Consider the following 18,098-nt stretch of genomic DNA (forward strand, 5'->3'; position numbering starts at 1 on the left):
TAGCATATGTCTCATTATCATTCAGCACAGCTGCAGGGCCAGCCCTTCTCAGTGCTGCAAGGCTTTGTGTTGGAGGACTGTGCAGCACTGTGTAAGGGTGCTTGTTGAATATTAAAAGGCCACCACAACATGTACATGGCTGTGTACAAGTCGTGGTACCTTTATGAATTCAGCTCCATATTTGATTGCAGCACTGAGACTACATAATCTCATAAGTCCTACTATCAAAAATGCTGATTCTGAGGCAAACATAAAGGAACTGCTTGTTCTGGGGTGAGTATGGGGTGATAGGTGGTGTCATTGTGTTGTATTTTTATATTATAATAGCAAATCCTCCACAGTTACAGCCTAATCATAGAACTGTACTCAAACAAATACATTAGTAATAATTGTTCTATAAATTTAAGAAGGCATATCCTTGCACCCACCATGTGACAGCTATGCTTATCAATCATTACTTATATACAGCAAATCTAAGATGCAGTAATACCAAGCTTGATGGCAGGGATCATGTAACCATCCCACGTTACACAGCACTAATGCAGGAGGCACTATATTTGTAGTATATGACAGACTAAGACATATATATATATATATATATATATATATATATATATATATATATACACATATATATATGTAAAATGATTTATATTCTGCACATTTCTTTACTTTATATAGCAGTATACCATTTTGAAAACCCATGCAATGTGAAAAAAGCATTGATGCTAAGAACAGCATAGTATGCTTTCCGGGCAACAACAAAAAAGATTAAAGTACAAATGCTATATTTTTGTTAGAAATAAGGGCCTGAGTTTTCACATAAAAAGATCCAAATCAAAAAGAATCAGGGAGGGTTACCAAAAATCAGAATTCACTGCTTGGAGTAAGTTGCCTATTGTTGATGGGCTATATTGCATGGATATTGACCAAAGAGATGCCATTACAGAGCAGACCAGGATGAGTCATAATTACCAGTGTCATTCAGGATATCCAAACATTCTACTAATGCTGTTCTTACTTTGCCAAAGGGGCAGGAGAAATCAAGATTAGACAAATAGTTATATTAAAAATGACAATGACATTACATCTGTTAACTAGGACTTGTTCATCTGGTCACAAATGTATGAAACAAATCACAGGACTTTTGCACACCAGAGTCTTCTTCTTTTGGCTTTTACCAGTTAGGGGTTGCCACAGTGGATCACTGTCTGCTCATGATTGGCAGTGGAGTTTTATGGTGTCGAGTTGCTATCCCAGCACCCAACCCTCCACAGAAGGCACACACATGTATGCATTCATGCCTAGGGCCAATCCACCTGCGGCATGTCGGAGAAAATCAGAGCACCCGGAGGAAACCCAAGCAACCACAGGGAGGACATGCAGACACTGCACAGAAGGCACCCCAACTGAGAATTGAACTGGAGAACCGCTTGGTGTGAGGCGGCAACACTAACCACTGCACCACAGTGGCCACCCTACTTTTGTATGCCAGACTATTGGTAAAAAAAAAAAAAAAAAAAAAAAAAAAAACCCAAAAATGGACACCTTCAGCTAATTTTAGCTCTTTACAAGTGTAAAGGTTGAAATGTTTCCAGCTATTAGTTTAGTCTGATAATAAAAAGGAATGTTCCACCTATGTCCACATATTTTAGAACGTTTGAATTGTTTGTTATGCCAACAATAAAACTGATATTTGCTAGAATCAAGCTCTGGCAGATAAAATAAAAAAAAAGAATCATCTCAACTGAACATTTTGTAGCTCATTTAAAAGTCTTTAGTTTAAAGCTGTGATTATAGAGGCTACAACAGAATGATAACTTTGCATTGCATTTGCAATTAACTTCCCTAAGTTATGTTAAAAATTGCTCAATACTGAGATGAGTCAAAACTCGAAAAGGCAGTTGAGACAGCTTGCTTTAGAAGTGACATGAACAGTTAAATTCATTTTCCATACGTCTCAAAAAGCTGTTCTCATAGGGCAGGCAAGGTAAAGCTTTGCGATGACAGAAATAATATTAATAGCGAAAAAGATGATCAACAGTCTGAAATATGTGACGGATGTGAGGAAGATTATGAAGTAGATAAAATATGTCCTGCAAAAGGACAAACGTTTAAAAATATTAATCATTTTCCAGAAATATACAGATTTATATTCATCTCAGACTCTTATCACACTTCTGAGCTAAATACTAGATAAAAATTCAATTTGAAATAAATTGTCAAGTGATAATTTAATAAAGATGTTAAAAAAAACAAAAAAACAGGAAAACATTAAAATGATAAAGGAGTAAAGCAGAATGCAGAACAGATGAACAGGAAGACTTTAATAAACAAAGACTATTCAGAAATTGTTCCTAAGTTTACTATTATCTATGTCTTTAACTATTCATTGTCTGGAAAATACAAAAAAGTGATCTGAGATGCATTTACTATTTTTTGATTTCACTCTACTGGTTAAGAGTATTATTATAAACTTTAGCATATTTTGCATGTAACAAATATATTTGTTTTACTGCACTCTTCTAGCGAAGGTGCTATTGTAAGCTTTAAAGATGTATTGCACACAGTGCATTTATAGGGTAATATGGTGGTGCAGTGGTTAGCATTGCCACCTCACAGCAAGAGGCTCTTCGGTTCAATCCTCGGCTGGGGTGCCTTCCTGTGCGGAGTCTGCATGTCCTCCCTGTGGTCGTGTGGGTTTTCTCTGGGTGCTCCGTTTTCCTCCCACATCCCAAAGACATGCTGTAGGTGGATTAGACATGCTAAATTGGCCCTAGGTGTGTGTGTATGTGCCTTCTGTGGAAGGTTGGGCACCGGGCTTGCAACTGGACACCGTAAAACTCCACTGCCAATCATGAGCGGACAGGTGATCTGCTGTGGTGACCCCTAATCAGGAAAAGCCGAAAGAAGAAGGCTGTTACCAGTCTAAGGACCACAAGGGCCCTTGCAAGCCTAGCTGCACACCTCAAACCATTTGGGTCTCAAGTATCATGGGAGTCTGCATGGGGGGGGGCATGTTAGTAGGGAGGTAACTAAGGATTTGAAGGGATGGATGTTATTTAGGGTTATACTATTCTTCTTGCTGGTCTCTGTCCATAAGTACATGGGTGCCAGACTAGGGGTAAATTTACAATTTCCCATCCAACTGTCAAGGTATCATTTGAAAAGGTTCGGGGATGAACTGTAGTTCACATGAATGGGGAACCTATTCCATATTGCAGTGATCATTTGGGACACATATCTGTATTTCCAGCATGTTCTTTGTCACAAGTGAAGTTCAGAACCCTATATCTAGTGTATCTAGTGCTGTTTCTTTTGTACATGTGCAACAGATCTGTCAGGGCTGGATATGAGGAAGTGCTGTAAGCCAGGCAAACATTCCTTCTCAGCAGCATGTCGGAGACTGAATGCAGAGATAGAGCTTTTAGGCGATCAGTATAGGATAGGGTATACATGCAGTGAATTCTCCTGTTGAGAAACTTTTAATGGCATTCCAACTGTTGTAAGTGTCTGGTCAGATACATGTCACAGGGGGAACTGTTTTCAATGATAGGTCTGATAAGGGCTGAGTACAGTGATCCTATAACATTTTTGGATCTGGATGCTATACTTTTACTTATAAGTTGGGAGACATATAATGCTTTTTGTGTTATCTTAACTACATGTTTGTCAAAGACCAGATTGCTGTCTGCATATGTTCCCAGATCTCTTACTACCGGGTTGACTCTTAGGGGTGTTTTATCGATGGAGTAATTAACGTGGGTTTACAGTTTCCCAAAGGGCATAATAGTGCATTTTTGTCATTGGGTTTTCGGCCATGGCTTTGGAGCCAGTCATTTGTCTGTGTTAAACCTTCTTACATGATGTTGGTGTCTTGGGAGGAATCTATAACAGTGTCTAATTTACAGTCATCTGCAAACTTGTTGAGGCAGAGTCCTTAAATGTTGGCCTTCACTTCTAAGAAGTAGATGCCAAATAGGAGTGGGCCCAGCATGGAGCCCTGAGGTACTCCACTGGTGACTGTTCTCTTGGTGGAGGTAATTTCACCAATTCTGACTCCCTGGGTCCTGTCTGTGAACTAGGTGGCAATCCAGCAAGTTTTGTAGGGATTTATGCCTAGATCAGAAAGCTTGTCCACAATGCCTGAGTGGGGTATTGCATTGGATGTCTTGACTAAGACAAGATAAGCAGTATGCACTCTTTTATTCTCATCCATTGCCTTGGCAACTCTCTCAAAGAAGTCTGTCAGGTTATGTGGGCATGATCTTCCCTGAACAATGCCAAATTAGGAGGGATGCAGTGTCTGTAAGTTGCCAATGTCCTTATTTATCAATTCCATGATAATTCATTTCATAGCGTTGGATATTAGACTTATTAGACTAATTGTTCTTTAGTTTCCTGGATCTTTCAATGGTTCACCCTTGTGGAGGGGGATGGTTATTGTGGTCCTTCATTCACTTGGAATGTATACTGTTTCAAAGCTGTAGTTGAAGAGTGCCTCAAGTAGTCCTGATAGGTCGTTTTAACCTGTTCTGGAGGCAACCAGGAATTTTGTAGGGACCCATGGAAACAGTGTTCTTGGCTTTAGTGAGTGCTGCCAGCACCTGGTCTGTCCTGATAGTTGGGGGTAGTATGTTGGAGGGGACTTCATCAAGTGGAATTGAGGATGAAATGGGGCATAAAGTTTGAGCTGAATTTATTAGCCAATAGATTTGCTCTGTCACCCTGACTGGTGAAGGTGGTATCATTTCGCAGCTCATCACACTGCTATTTGTTAACTTTAAGGTTCTGAATGTAGCTGAAGAAGGCCTTGTGATTGCCCTTAGCCTGTGAGCCTTTTCTGATCTTGCAGTTGCCATTGTTGGACTTAAGTAGACCTCATTAATTCTTGTTTAGTTGTATAAGGCAGCACTTGTCTTTAAAGGATTTTCTCTTCCTGATTTTGGCCATGAGTTTTCTTCTTTTATTATATACAGTGTTTAGGTGAGGATTACACCAGTGGGGTCTATTTTTAGTGTTTATTTTGGATTTACTTCTGGTAGGTATGGCAGCCTCTATGTAGCTATTCACATGTTTAATTAGGACCTCTGCATAAAATGCTACATAGGTAGCTGTGGTCTTGGGGTAAGGGAGAGCTTTAAATTTTGTCAGACTGTCACATAATAGGATGTAGTTTGCCTTAGAAATATTGCTAACTGTTACTGGTTTAGCTGGGTTTTCAGGATAGATTTTTACTTCAAAAGAGACAGCTTTGTAATCCAACCTCCCTAAGGAGGACACGACACATGGGGGTACAACGGTCTTCCATGCTGGTGAGTACCAGATCTAATATGTTTAATCCTCTGGTTGGAGTGTTCACTGTCTCTTCCAGGATGTTTGTGTTAATAAAGTCCAGGAAGCATTGTGCCTGTGAGTTTGAGGCAGTGTAAGTTTCCCAGTCTATAGAGTGGTAATTAAAGCCACCCATAAATAGGGTATTTGGTTGCATGGCAAGTGTCTTTAGTAGATTTAGGTAAAAGTAGCGAGGCCCTAGGGGAATAGATGGTGACCTGTAGCTAGCCATGATATTGTGAGGGACCTTATCTATGGTGACTTGCACATGGAAGAGCTCTATGGTATCATCCTGTTTAACCAACATCTCTGTATGCTTGCTGCTAATGTAGATCAGAGAGCATCTCCACCTTTGGCCTCAGTCTGTGCTTTTGTTGCTCTAAATGTGTGGAAAGCACTGTAGCCTTGCACTTCTAGAGTACTTTCTATGGCTTTAAACCAAGTCTCAGTCATGGCACAGATATCTGAATTCTGCAGAGTGATGAAGGCTTAAAGAGTGTGGATTTTTTTTATTTATTTTATTTTTTTATTTGTTTAGGCTCCTAGCTTTGAGCAGTAACACCTTATGACTGCCTGGAGGATTTTCACTATGTTGGTTGTTCTGTGTTTTTGGCATTGCATAAAAAAGGCTTTAAGGGGTGGGTGGATAAAGTTTTTGTGAATATTGGAAAGCCCACGGGGGAGAGGTGTAGCCCATCTTTGGCAAAGAAATGTGGTCTGTTGACCATGTCCTCCCATGCTGACAGATATTGGATCCCCATGGAGTGACACCAGAAACTAAACCAGTTATTAAAATCAGTCATTTTATGTTCATACCATGGTATCATCCTTGGTGAAGGTAGAATGCTGTTCAATGATGCAAGGCTCATACCTGTCTGTGATACATATTCCAAGACATGCTTTATGTTTCTTTTCATGTAGTCCAGTGAGGTATGTCTCAGGTCATGTATAACCACATGGACTATGATAAAATCATACTTGTACCTGGGATGCAGTGACCTCAGCGCATGATATTGCAGATCCTAGATCCAGTTAGACAACTAACTGTTACCTTCTTCTTGTCTAACCTGGTAACCTGGGCATCTGTGTGTCACACAATGGAGTTCCCTATGACAAGATTATTAGGTAAAGTATATGTTTGCCTTGTGGGCTTTGATCTTGGCAGACCAATGGGAGTAGGTTTATGTGACATGTTTGGTGCTACTTTTTGTGTGTTTTGGTGATTGTTCAAGAATAATACTGCAATTAGGTAGTTCTGGAGGTGTTTGACATTTGGGAAAGTTTATTTTAAGTGTCTTAGCATAAGACAATCTCTGTGTGTGTGTGGTACACAGTGTGTGTGTGAGAAAGATATAGTGTGGGTATTCCAGATAACCTCATTTGTTTGCAAGATTCTTGCCTACAAGAAAGTTGTGTATTTACATCTCTTAGATACCATGCTATTTTCTTTAATAATTAATTGGTTGGCTCAGAACATAAAACAATTGATATATTAGGATTCCAAAATCTACCAAGCTGGGCACACATTTGGAAATTGCATAGGCATGATGTCCACTCCTGTAATATGATTTTAACAGGTGTCCCCTACAGTTGTTTCTGGGTTAAGGTCAAGATATTACATAGTGCTTGGATATAGTAGTGCTATTCTATGTGCAGTCTAGTTGTTCTAAACTTAATTCTACACAATGCCATACTATTTAACATGCTTTGGATGAAATACTATCTTTTTAAGGAAATTTTACTGTCTAGGAATTGCCACTGTACAGGGCATTATTGGATAATTTCTTCCCAGGCCTCTGCTGAAAAGAGGTCTGTTTGCCCATCTGGTCTTCCCTGGTCAACAAATGTAAAATAAATAAATAAAGACAAATAGTGTGCAAGTTTAGCATATTGCTGTCATCAGAACAGGTTAAATTATAGTTGTATGACTTCAGGGACCTCATAAAACTATTAAATATAGAACAGTCCTAAACCCACTGTGGCAGTCGATCACAAAGGTTTAGGTCCTGATAAGGATAGGACCTATTTACAACTGTTTTATTGCATGTAAGACAATAAACACAATGGCAAGGAACCAGCTCTTTAATGTAAGATGAATGCAAGCCATCCAGCACTATAAACAAAATTAGTAAAATCTTTAATGCAGCAGTAGCATTGTTGCCTCACAGCAAGAGGTTCTCCTGTTCGATTCTCGGCTGGAATGCCTTCTGTGTGGAGTCTGCATGTCATCCCCATGGTTGAGTGGCGTTCGAAAGACATGCGTGAATGGGCATCCCTTCGCTGAAGGTTGGGCATCGGGCTGGCAACTCAGCACCATAAAAATCTACTGCCAGTCATTAGCAGACTGGAGTTCCGCTGTGGTGACCCCTAACTGGGAAAAGGCAAAAAGACAAAGAAAGTAAAATCTTTAATGCAGTATACAAATATACTGCTAGACTGTATGGACACCATGTATAGGGATAAAGTGATGGAATTGCACAGTACTAGTTAGTAGACACACTGTGGAATTCTGCAGTAGTTGTAATAAGTCTGTCACAGTATGTGGAAGCCCCAGGCAAAGGGTACTATAGTAATCAAGAAGAAGAGAACAACCCATGCAAAAGCACCAGTAGGTACTTAGCTGGAATTATGTTTTAATATGGGTAATCCTCACATGGCAACAAAAAGCCTTGACACGGTGATGTCACAAAATGTTATGCAGAAGTAAAGAGTGACACACACACACACACACACACACACACACACACACACACACACACACACACACACACACACACACACATAAAATACATCTGCATACACTGTCAGTGAAGCATCCCACATTTATTTTTTTAAAGATATCATTATTGACCATTTTATAATCCACATTTATACATATTGACAGACATCTCATGATTTGAGAAGCTTCGATAATACCACATATAACAGACAAGGAACAACCCTTTTCCAGTTAAAGACACATTCTCACATTTCCTCACATTAAACCATCCCACATTTTATATCATTTTTATGCGCAATATTCATGTTAACCCACTTCACGTGTTATTGTTTATGAAATGTCTATTCTCCGCATTCAGCACAACAAACATTATCTTGCACATTTCCTTAATTTGCACATCTATCATTAAAACAACACAAGTGATATACCAATCCCTTCTATTTTAAATTTGCCCAGTAGATTGCCATTGCTCCCCCTTTCCCTGCATTTGCCCCAAGGACTAATATTGTGCCCCAAATGATCTTCTTCTCTAACCATGTTCTCACAATCTTATTACACCTTGCATTGATTAGGTATCAGAACTACCTGCTTCTCAATCGTTTTTATATAAGAATGCTGGTATTTGGGCATTTTTCAAAAAATGTCCAATTGCCCTGACATTCCTCCTGATATAATCAGTTAGGGATCTGTTTAGCACACTCTGTGAGAGATTGCATGTATTGTGTTTGCCACTGCCTTGGTGGTACTTTTCATATTTTAAATCTATAGCTTAAGAGTAACAGACATGTAACTCTGATCCATATAAATATATCCTTGTGAATCATATACCCTGTGAGAATTAAACCAATAATCCAAAAGCTAGAGTCTTCTTTATTTACTCTCTTTTAGTAGGCCAATATATTGCTTCGATTACAGCCTCCCACATATTTCTAGAAGATAAAATGTTCCATCTTGCATGTAAATAATCTACCGTCCCCCCATACCTGGCATATCCAGCAGAATGAAGTGGCCATCCATCCCCACTAAAATAGCCTAAGATTTAGTGTTGCCACATATGTATTAGTTAAACATACTTATTTGCAACATTATTTGTGATATTTCTTGGTGCATCTTCTCACATTATTCTATTCCACTGCTCATTCCATAGATGCGTGAAGTATTTTATTCCACAGCTGAAGTATCATGTCTATGTACTTATCTTGAGAGTTATTCTTCCCTATATATATATATATATATATATATATATATATATATATATATATATATATATATATATATATATTTATATATAAAAACATTCTCAATCTCCCTCTGCATTCCTCTCTTCCATTTGACCACTTTTTCATGTACGTTCATATTTGGTCATTTCCCACCTTAGCTACTGCTTTACAGACTTACTATGCCTCTCTTAACTGTGAATACCTCTAGCACCAGAATTTGTGGTTTTGTATACTAGATTTCAAATGATTATAACTCAGCAGTGAAGTTGTTTTTTGATCATGTACATTCATTACATAGCATTTTTGTCCACTGCCCATTTATTTCAGAAAATTGGGTGTCAACCTATTTTAATATTCTCAGAGCCCCCAGATGGTCTTCCAGTGGCATTCTTCTCTTGCCATTTGCATAGCTTCATTTCTACACTTTTTTCCATTCTGCTGTGTCCCAAACTGTTTTTCCACACTTCTTTTAATAAAACACTCTCCAATGTCACCCATATTTGTCCAGGATGTAATTTAGCTCTGATATGCTGACATTCCACTACTGTCTCATGGTATCTGTTGCAATCAAGAAGACCTACCATCCCCAAGTTTGGATGGCAAACTTAACTTTTTTTTCTGTATCTTTGGTTGACTTCCATCCCATAAGAAATTTGATATTAAAGTTTGGTGTTTGTTTAAATAACCTAACTTATGAAAATGTTGGAAGGCTTTGACAAAAACAGAACATTTGGAAGAATATATATTGTCAAAAGTGTACCTTAGTAAAGAAAGGAAATGTGTTCTTGTTTCATTCCTAAATCTTATCTTTCAACTCATTATAAAGTAGCTTTGCATTAATTTCTAAGATTCTACTTGCATTGCATGTCATGGTTATCCATAAATATGAGCAGGCCATTATCACATTTTCCTTTATCCCCTTGAAGATGACTAGCAATACCTTGGCAACACACAAGGGGGAGATCAGAGTTTTATGTTCATTCAGTTACAACCTAATCATAGCTTTTAACTTATTAAATACTTCTGTTGCTAATTTTGTATTATTTTTAGGATTTGAAAGCCATAATAAATAATCATCTGTAAACCCCCTTCAGATGACGGGGTCCCCATAACGCATGTGTGTACATAGATGCATATAATGTTCATTCAAAATTTGTATAAATAATTATGTGGCTATAACAAATAGCAAGGAGGAAAGAGGACACCTTTGCCTCATGTCCCAAGTTAGAGGTATGCTTTAAAATGCCTGTACAGCAGTTTACATTGTAAGATGAATTTATTTTGGAAATTCATTACTTACAGCAGGCATCACATAAAAAGCAATTTGACTGAATCAAAATTTTTTTAAGTCTACTAATATAGCCCCTACTTTGAGATCCTTGGGGTAGACAGTTTCTGCACATTCAGTCTTTCTCTGACCAAATCCATGCCACCAGCCCTATATTTTAAAATCCTTGTGCTGGTGGGTTACTGTTTATGGTGACATATTTATTATTCTATTTGCTAGGATTTGAGGTATACTTTTAGTCTAATGGCAGCAGTGGTACTGGCATATAGTTACTTGGGTGGGTCTTTTCTTTGCTAAGTTTAGGGAGCATCAAAACCTTTGCTATGTTGGAATCTCTTGAAAACAGTTCCTTTCTTTCACATTCTTGATAGCGTTTTAATAAGGGAGTTGCTAGCTCCTGCTTAAATTCCTTATAAACTTCTGGTCTGAACCCATTCAGCCCTAGAGCTTTACCCTGCGTTAGCCCTTTAATGGCTGCTAATATCTTCCACTCATAATTTCTGTCATAATTTATCTGCTTCACTCATAGTAATCTTGGATAAACTCAATGTTCCTACCATAGTTACAACAGTAACTTTTCTTTACCTGAAATGAACCCATGTCCTATATTCCACTGCAAAAATATTATATATTTGACCTGAGTGTATACCAGCTCTATCTCTTAATGGTAACATCACCATTTCTCTAACTCTTTCAGTCAATCTGCATGCTATGGACATTTGTGAGATAAAAGTCTTCATTCAGTAAAAACCTTTTGGTCTCCCACCACTCAGCAATAATCTAATAATGTGCATTCCTAAGCAGTGTTTTTTGTCCTTGTTGATTTCTTTGACCTTCTTTTTGTTTCTGCATCTTTGTCTTTTATATTTAGTTTTGAGTTGGGTTAATCATCCTTCTGCCTCTCCTATAATTGTCAGTCTCTTATTCCTGTTTTGTGTTGTAAAGGTTTGTGCTAGTCCTCTAACATTTATTTTAAATAAATCCCACTTTAAACAGATTCAGTCCTCCCCGTAAGAGAGGGGTGCACAGTAAGATGTTATTCTGCTTCCTGTAACTTCCACAAACTGCCCTGATTTTAGTAATAAGGGGACAAAGTGCCAAGGTGCCAATGTGCTGGTGCCTATGTTTGCTGGTCGACTAACATGCAGCCATTTCCTGCATGATCCAAAATATTGTTGGGATTATGGCTGTCATGTATTTGCAATAAAGGGTCCAGGGAACAACCATACGTTAAAAACACAGAGGTCAAAACCAAGCCTGACGTCCATAAACATTAGGGTGGCTGCAAAGTATCCCACATAACATCCAAACCAAAGGTTAAAAGGTCACACAGACAAACCATTCAGTAAAAAAAAAGTCTTTCATCTTTTCCCAGTTAGGGGGTTGCCACAGTGGATCACCGTTCTGCTATTAACTGGCAGTGGAGTTTTAGGGTGTCAAGTTGCCAGCCCAGTGCCCAACCTTCAAAGAAGGCACACACACACTCACACACCTACCTGCATGTCTATAAAGTCCAGCTGACTGCAGGGAAGACATGCAGACTCTGCACAGAAGGCACTCCAGCTGAGAATTAAACCAAAGAACGTCTTGTTGTGAGGCAATAATGCTAACCGCTGCACCACTGTGGCCAACAAACCATTCAGTAAAAATTACAAAAAGACCCTGTCAAGGTAGAGGCTTCACTGTGTAATACCTTAAACATCCTGTAGAGGAGACCCATGAGTGTTTCCAAAGTATGACCAAAAAATTTAGTTATGAGCTCAGAAAAAATTAGAAAATATGGAATGTCTACAGCTAGTGAAGTTTAGCTTTATTGTCCTGAATGCAGCAGTAAAGACCTAAAAAAAAACCCAGAAAGTTATTAGTGTGCAGAAGCCATATAGCTGAAACACCAGTAGGTCCTTAAGGGATCATCTGAATATATCCCATGGGATTCCTTTATAGAAGGTTTAAGGCACTACAGAGTGAAAACTGTACCTTGGCTGGATCTTTTGGTCTTTCTTGTGGCTTTTATATACAGATAAATATATAGAGAGATATTCTTCTTAGATTACACCGCAAGTTTTGCATTTGGCTGTTCTGTTCAGAGATGCACAATTACTTTTTTGGAGACTTTGGATTCACATCAAAGAGTCTTAACATTCCAATAGTGTTCCATATACATGGCAAAAAATTGTGCTTTGTGTTGCTTTAGTAGTAATTGCAAGGCATGATATCTTGATTTTGTAACAGTATACATTCCCTCTCATGAAAATCATATCAGATTAAAGTGGTACAATGGTAGGTTAGCAAATGCCATCATTTCTGTTTTCGCTTTCCGTCCTTTCATCTCAAATATACCATTAAAGAAAACACAGGGCACCTGTCAAGTTAATGTGGTAAAATACTAGATGTGAAGGGTTATTGCAATGTATGTTTCCAGTATAAACACCTATACTGTATCAGTAAGTTTCACTATAGTGAGTATGAATGCACCACCTGAGCTTGAGCTGAAGTCATATTTCATCTAAACCTAATCAAATTAATCTTGTAAGTTAAGGTAGAGCATGTACGAAGAGCAGTACATGGAAAAATTAGCTGATAAATTTTTGAAGGCACGAATGCAATCACAAGTTAGCCTCCTATAAGTGAGTATCATTTTGGACAGCAAAAAAAAAAAAAAAAAAAGAAAGGAAAAAAGTGCTTTTGTAGGGGATCCAGTTCCTCTGCAAACCTGTTACTTGTATATGCCAACACTAAGGTATTAACAAGAAGTGAGAAAGATAACTCTTTGGTATACTGGCAATTTGTCCTTCTAAAGAAAAGCTTTCTGGTCTATACTGGTGCTCACACAAATCAGTGTCAATTACTAGTGTTTTGAAAAACATCCTGGTTGCCATTGATCTAAAAGCTGCGCCTGTTTCTTGCCATCTAGAAGAGTTTCAGTAGCACTCTGTAATCATTGAAGGAAATGTTAGCATGGGATGTGCATGCATCTTTCAAAGGTGAATGAGCCACCAGTGTGAGTAGATGGTGTAGTGCTTGTGCAAAAGCCAATAAAAGGTATTCCTGAATCTTATATACTTAAAAAATATCACACCACCTTTGCCTTTGTTTGTATGATTTCATAACTAAGATAGCAAGTGTAAAGTTTTTCCACATGTGAGGTCTTCCTTCAGGCTACTGCTCTATGTAGTTGTTATCCTTGCCTCTCAACTGACCAGATTTTACCAGAATGTCCATATTTTTGTCTCATATTTTTGCTGCGTTCCTCATAAAATTTGTGGTTTTCTGGCAAATCAGTGGGGTGATCTAAGGATTGAAATCACCAAATAATAACATACATTTGAGTTACAGACTTCAAATCCTTCAGAAACTATATGTTAAGACAAACTGTGTTACTCTAGCAACCTTCTAAGTTTGTAAGAGTGATATTTAAAATCTGTCCCTATTTTTGGGCCTTTGTTCTTTGATTTTGTCAGGCTTTGTCAAGATTTCTTGCATTAAGAGGTTGAGAGGTATATTGTCATCACATCACTCAGCTGTGCTTGAACGGTCATTACAATATTTTACAGATATTACTTTTCACACTTACCAAGCAGAAGGTGGCTTTCAAAATGTGCTTTATATGTTGTTGATGATATATTAGTGTTTAATCACACTTTAGAGAAACATTATGTAAATTCTTATCTAGTCTTGATTTAGAACTTGAAAGAGACCCATGCATTTTGAGAACAAGTACCATTTGTTTACATCAGTTCTTTTATTTTTGACACATTCTCTTGGTTGAAGGAATATAGCCAGGTTTTATAACAACCAATGCCATTAGATAAGAACCTAAAACTAAATAAATACATAAAAAGGAAAGTTGAACTAGAAACTGGTCTTCTTCTGGACAGTTAGCTAGACAGATTAGCAGCAGAGCTAACACAAGTCATTGCATTACTGAGAGATTATTGAAGGAGGTAAGTGAATTTGAAGGGAACCAGCTAGCACCATTGTGTAGAGGGATAAGGCCCTGACTGCTATCCAGCTGACCCAGGTTCGATTAGTGGCTCTTGTGTCCAAAGAAGTGGCAAGGGAAGATAGACTTGCCCATTCTGGAGGGGAGTATGTGTGCACAATGACAACATTGATTGAAGTTATCACATAATAACAGCATCGACTGCACCAAAATGTTTTGCAATGAATGATTTTGCAGTCAGAAAGACAGTGTAGATGTAAACAGCACAGGTAAAGGAGTTTGTAAAACAGAAACTTCTGAGAAAATATTTGGTGTTAGGAAGATTTCTTGCATAAAGGAACAGGAAAATAAAGTCACGTGGTGATGACAATCCTTTCTTCAGTGATAAGGGATTGTCAGAATTCAAAATATCCACCTTACAAGATGCACAATTGTGAACGATTATGCAAATTATTTAATCAGATTGTCCATAAACCATAATGCAATGTTTACAGCTAACTATTGAACAGAGCTAAAGCTGACTCATCTAGTACCTAGTGCTGTTCCATAATCTGACACCCCCTCAATTCTAAGATGAGGACCCAAAAATAAATAAATAAAAAAAGAAAAATATCCACTCCCAGTATAACTGCATCCGTTTAATTTCTACATTACTGCCTTTGACAGCTGTGGCAAACTTTTTGCTACAACTGGGCCTCCATCCAGTCTCCAACCAACCCTCTCAACATCAACCTACATAACTTTTCCCAGCTAATCAACACCATAACCCACCCATCAAAGGACCCCTCCAGTGGCACCATCCTTGACTGGATTCTAGTGTCACACCCCCACTATTTTTCAGATAGCGGTACCTTTCCCGACCCTCTTAGTGATCATCTGCCTACTTTCACTCACCGACTCCCCTGTATCTCCAACCGCACCCACAACTACATCACTACTCGCAATGACAAAAGCTTTAACCCATCAATCTTCATAGATTCCCTGAAAGCAATTAATTGGAACAATCTAAAGACACTGCCCTTAGAAGAACCAGTTGCTCACTTTAACTCCACATTCTTAGGAATACTTGATTCCCAAGCCCCCCTAAGAACAAAAAGAATAAAAACAAATTCAGCCCCCTGGCTAACCAATACCACACTATCAACCATGCACCTTAGAGACAAAGCCTGGGGACTCTATCTGAGAAATAAGACCCCAGAACAACATATTGCGTACAATACCCTTCGAAATAAAGTAAAAAAGCTAATAATCTCTGATAGACAAAAATACTTTTTCACACTCCAAAACAATAATAAAACTAACCCGCAAAGATTCTGGAAAGGGATCTCCACCCTCCTTAACCCCAGCAAACCACACACCCCAACCCCAGACCCAAACATCCCAGACTTGGATTTAGCTACACAGTTCAACTCCTTTTTCATCGACTCTATTAGCAAACTCACCTCCTCCTTCACATGCTCCACCTCGCCATCTAATACACCCCCTCCCTCTCCCGCAAACAACCCTATCCCCAACTCTACTTCACACTGCCTATCTTCCACCTTATCCACTACTCTAACTGCCCCATCACCTGTACCCTCCTCAAATTCTCTCTCTCTCCATCCCTCTCTATTCTCATTAAAACCTATACCCACTTCCACTATAAAGAAACTCCTTCAGAAACTGAAGCCATGTACTAATGCCCCTGACAACATTCCCTCTTACTTCCTAAGTATAGCCGCAGACGCAATTGCCTATCCCATTAGCATTTTAATCAACCGTTCCATCCATGAATGCACTGTGCCCCAACTGTGGAAGCAAGCCTTTATCATCCCCCTGCATAAAGGAGGCAACAATTGTAACGTCAACAACTTTCGTCCTATTGCTCTTCTGTCCCCCATTTCTAAACTTCTGGAAAAGTGTATCCACCTTCAACTCTTGCCACATCTCTTAGATAACAACCTGCTAACCCCTACACAACACGGATTCAGGCCAAATCACAGCACCATGACAGGCCTCTTGTCCTTTCTTGAGACTGTTAACACAGCACGTGACTCCTGCCACATTGTCTCTACCCTACTGCTTGACCTCTCCAAGGCCTTCGACACTATCTCACACAATCTGCTCTTAACCAAACTGTCAAAACTTAACCTCTCTCCCTCTTCCATAAATTGGTTCTCCAGCTATCTATCAAATAGATACCAAGCTGTAATATGGAAAAAGGCCACTTCCCCATTCCTTAGTACCCCCACTGGAGTACCCCAAGGATCTATTCTTGGTCCCCTCCTCTTTAATATATTTATCAACGATTTTCACAAATCCATCCCATTTGCAAACATCATCCAATATGCAGATGATTCTACCATTATCTGCTCTGCCACCTCCTCCTCTCTGCTCCAAAACTTACTCAGGAAGCTTTTTCAATTACTGAACATTGGATGAAAATAAATCACTTAGCACTCAATGCCTCCAAAACAAAACTTATGGTATTCACCCCCTCCAAATCCACTTCCTTCAATATAAACTCTTTCTCAATTACCAGCCTAAATAACTCACCCCTTGAACTAGTGTCTGAAACTAAGCTACTAGGTGTACAAATTGACAATCGGCTTAGTTACAACTCCCATCTACAACTAAATATAAAAAACCCATCAAAAACTAGGTATGCTCTACCATCAGAACCAATACCTTACAAGCTCCTCCAAAATCACACTTGCTTCCTCTTTTCTCATCCCCTCCCTTCTCTATGGGGCCCCATTACTGACTAATCTTCAGACCTCTCTAAAAACCAGCTTTCCTCCTGCTATAACAAAATTGCCAAATTCGCCAACAGCCACAGGTCCGCCACCCACCACTGTTCCTCTCTCCAAAAACTAAATTGGCTCGAATTACCTAATCAACTCATATATATACAGCTGACTTTCGCTCACAAGCTCATTCTTAACCCTTCTCTCTGTCCCTCCCTGTCTTCTGCCTTCAAAATGCACCTACCAAATAGAGTCTTAAGGTCTAACAATCAAAACCTATTAGAAGTATATAAACCATCTCATCCCCCAGGCAAACACTTACTATCTTTTAACCTTGCCCATCTCTGGAACTCACTTCCACCATCCATTCGTACCACCTCTAACCAGTACATGTTCAAAAAATCTCTTCATACATATCAAAGGTCCCAATGGGATTGTTCTTGCTCCCTCCCCTCATAAATCTATGATATCCCTTCCTCTTTCACGCTTATGATACTGAACTCTACCTAACAAAGCTTATGTTCCCTCAGAATATCTACTCTGTAATGTAATTTTATGTTTCCTTCTGAACAACTTCTCTGAATGTATATCATATTACTGTTTTCAACTTATTCACCTCGCATTAATCCTCATCAGATTGTATTGTTTTGAATGCTTCTTGAATTTTGAGCTTAAATGTTTTATCTCCTACTCTGTATAATCATTATTGTAGTTTTTGTATGTAACTAATTTTGTCTGTATTGGAGCTTTTCTCCCCAGGACTCCATTGAAAACGGGTTCTTTTGGCCCAATGGACTATCCTGGTAAACCAACTGCAAATAAATAAATAAATAAATAAACGTATACCCCAATATCTTATCCACCAGGG

This window comes from Protopterus annectens, chromosome 4.part0 (assembly GCF_019279795.1).
Source record: "Protopterus annectens isolate FY-2018-M chromosome 4.part0, PAN1.0, whole genome shotgun sequence".
NCBI classification, from domain to species: Eukaryota; Metazoa; Chordata; order Ceratodontiformes; family Protopteridae; genus Protopterus; species Protopterus annectens.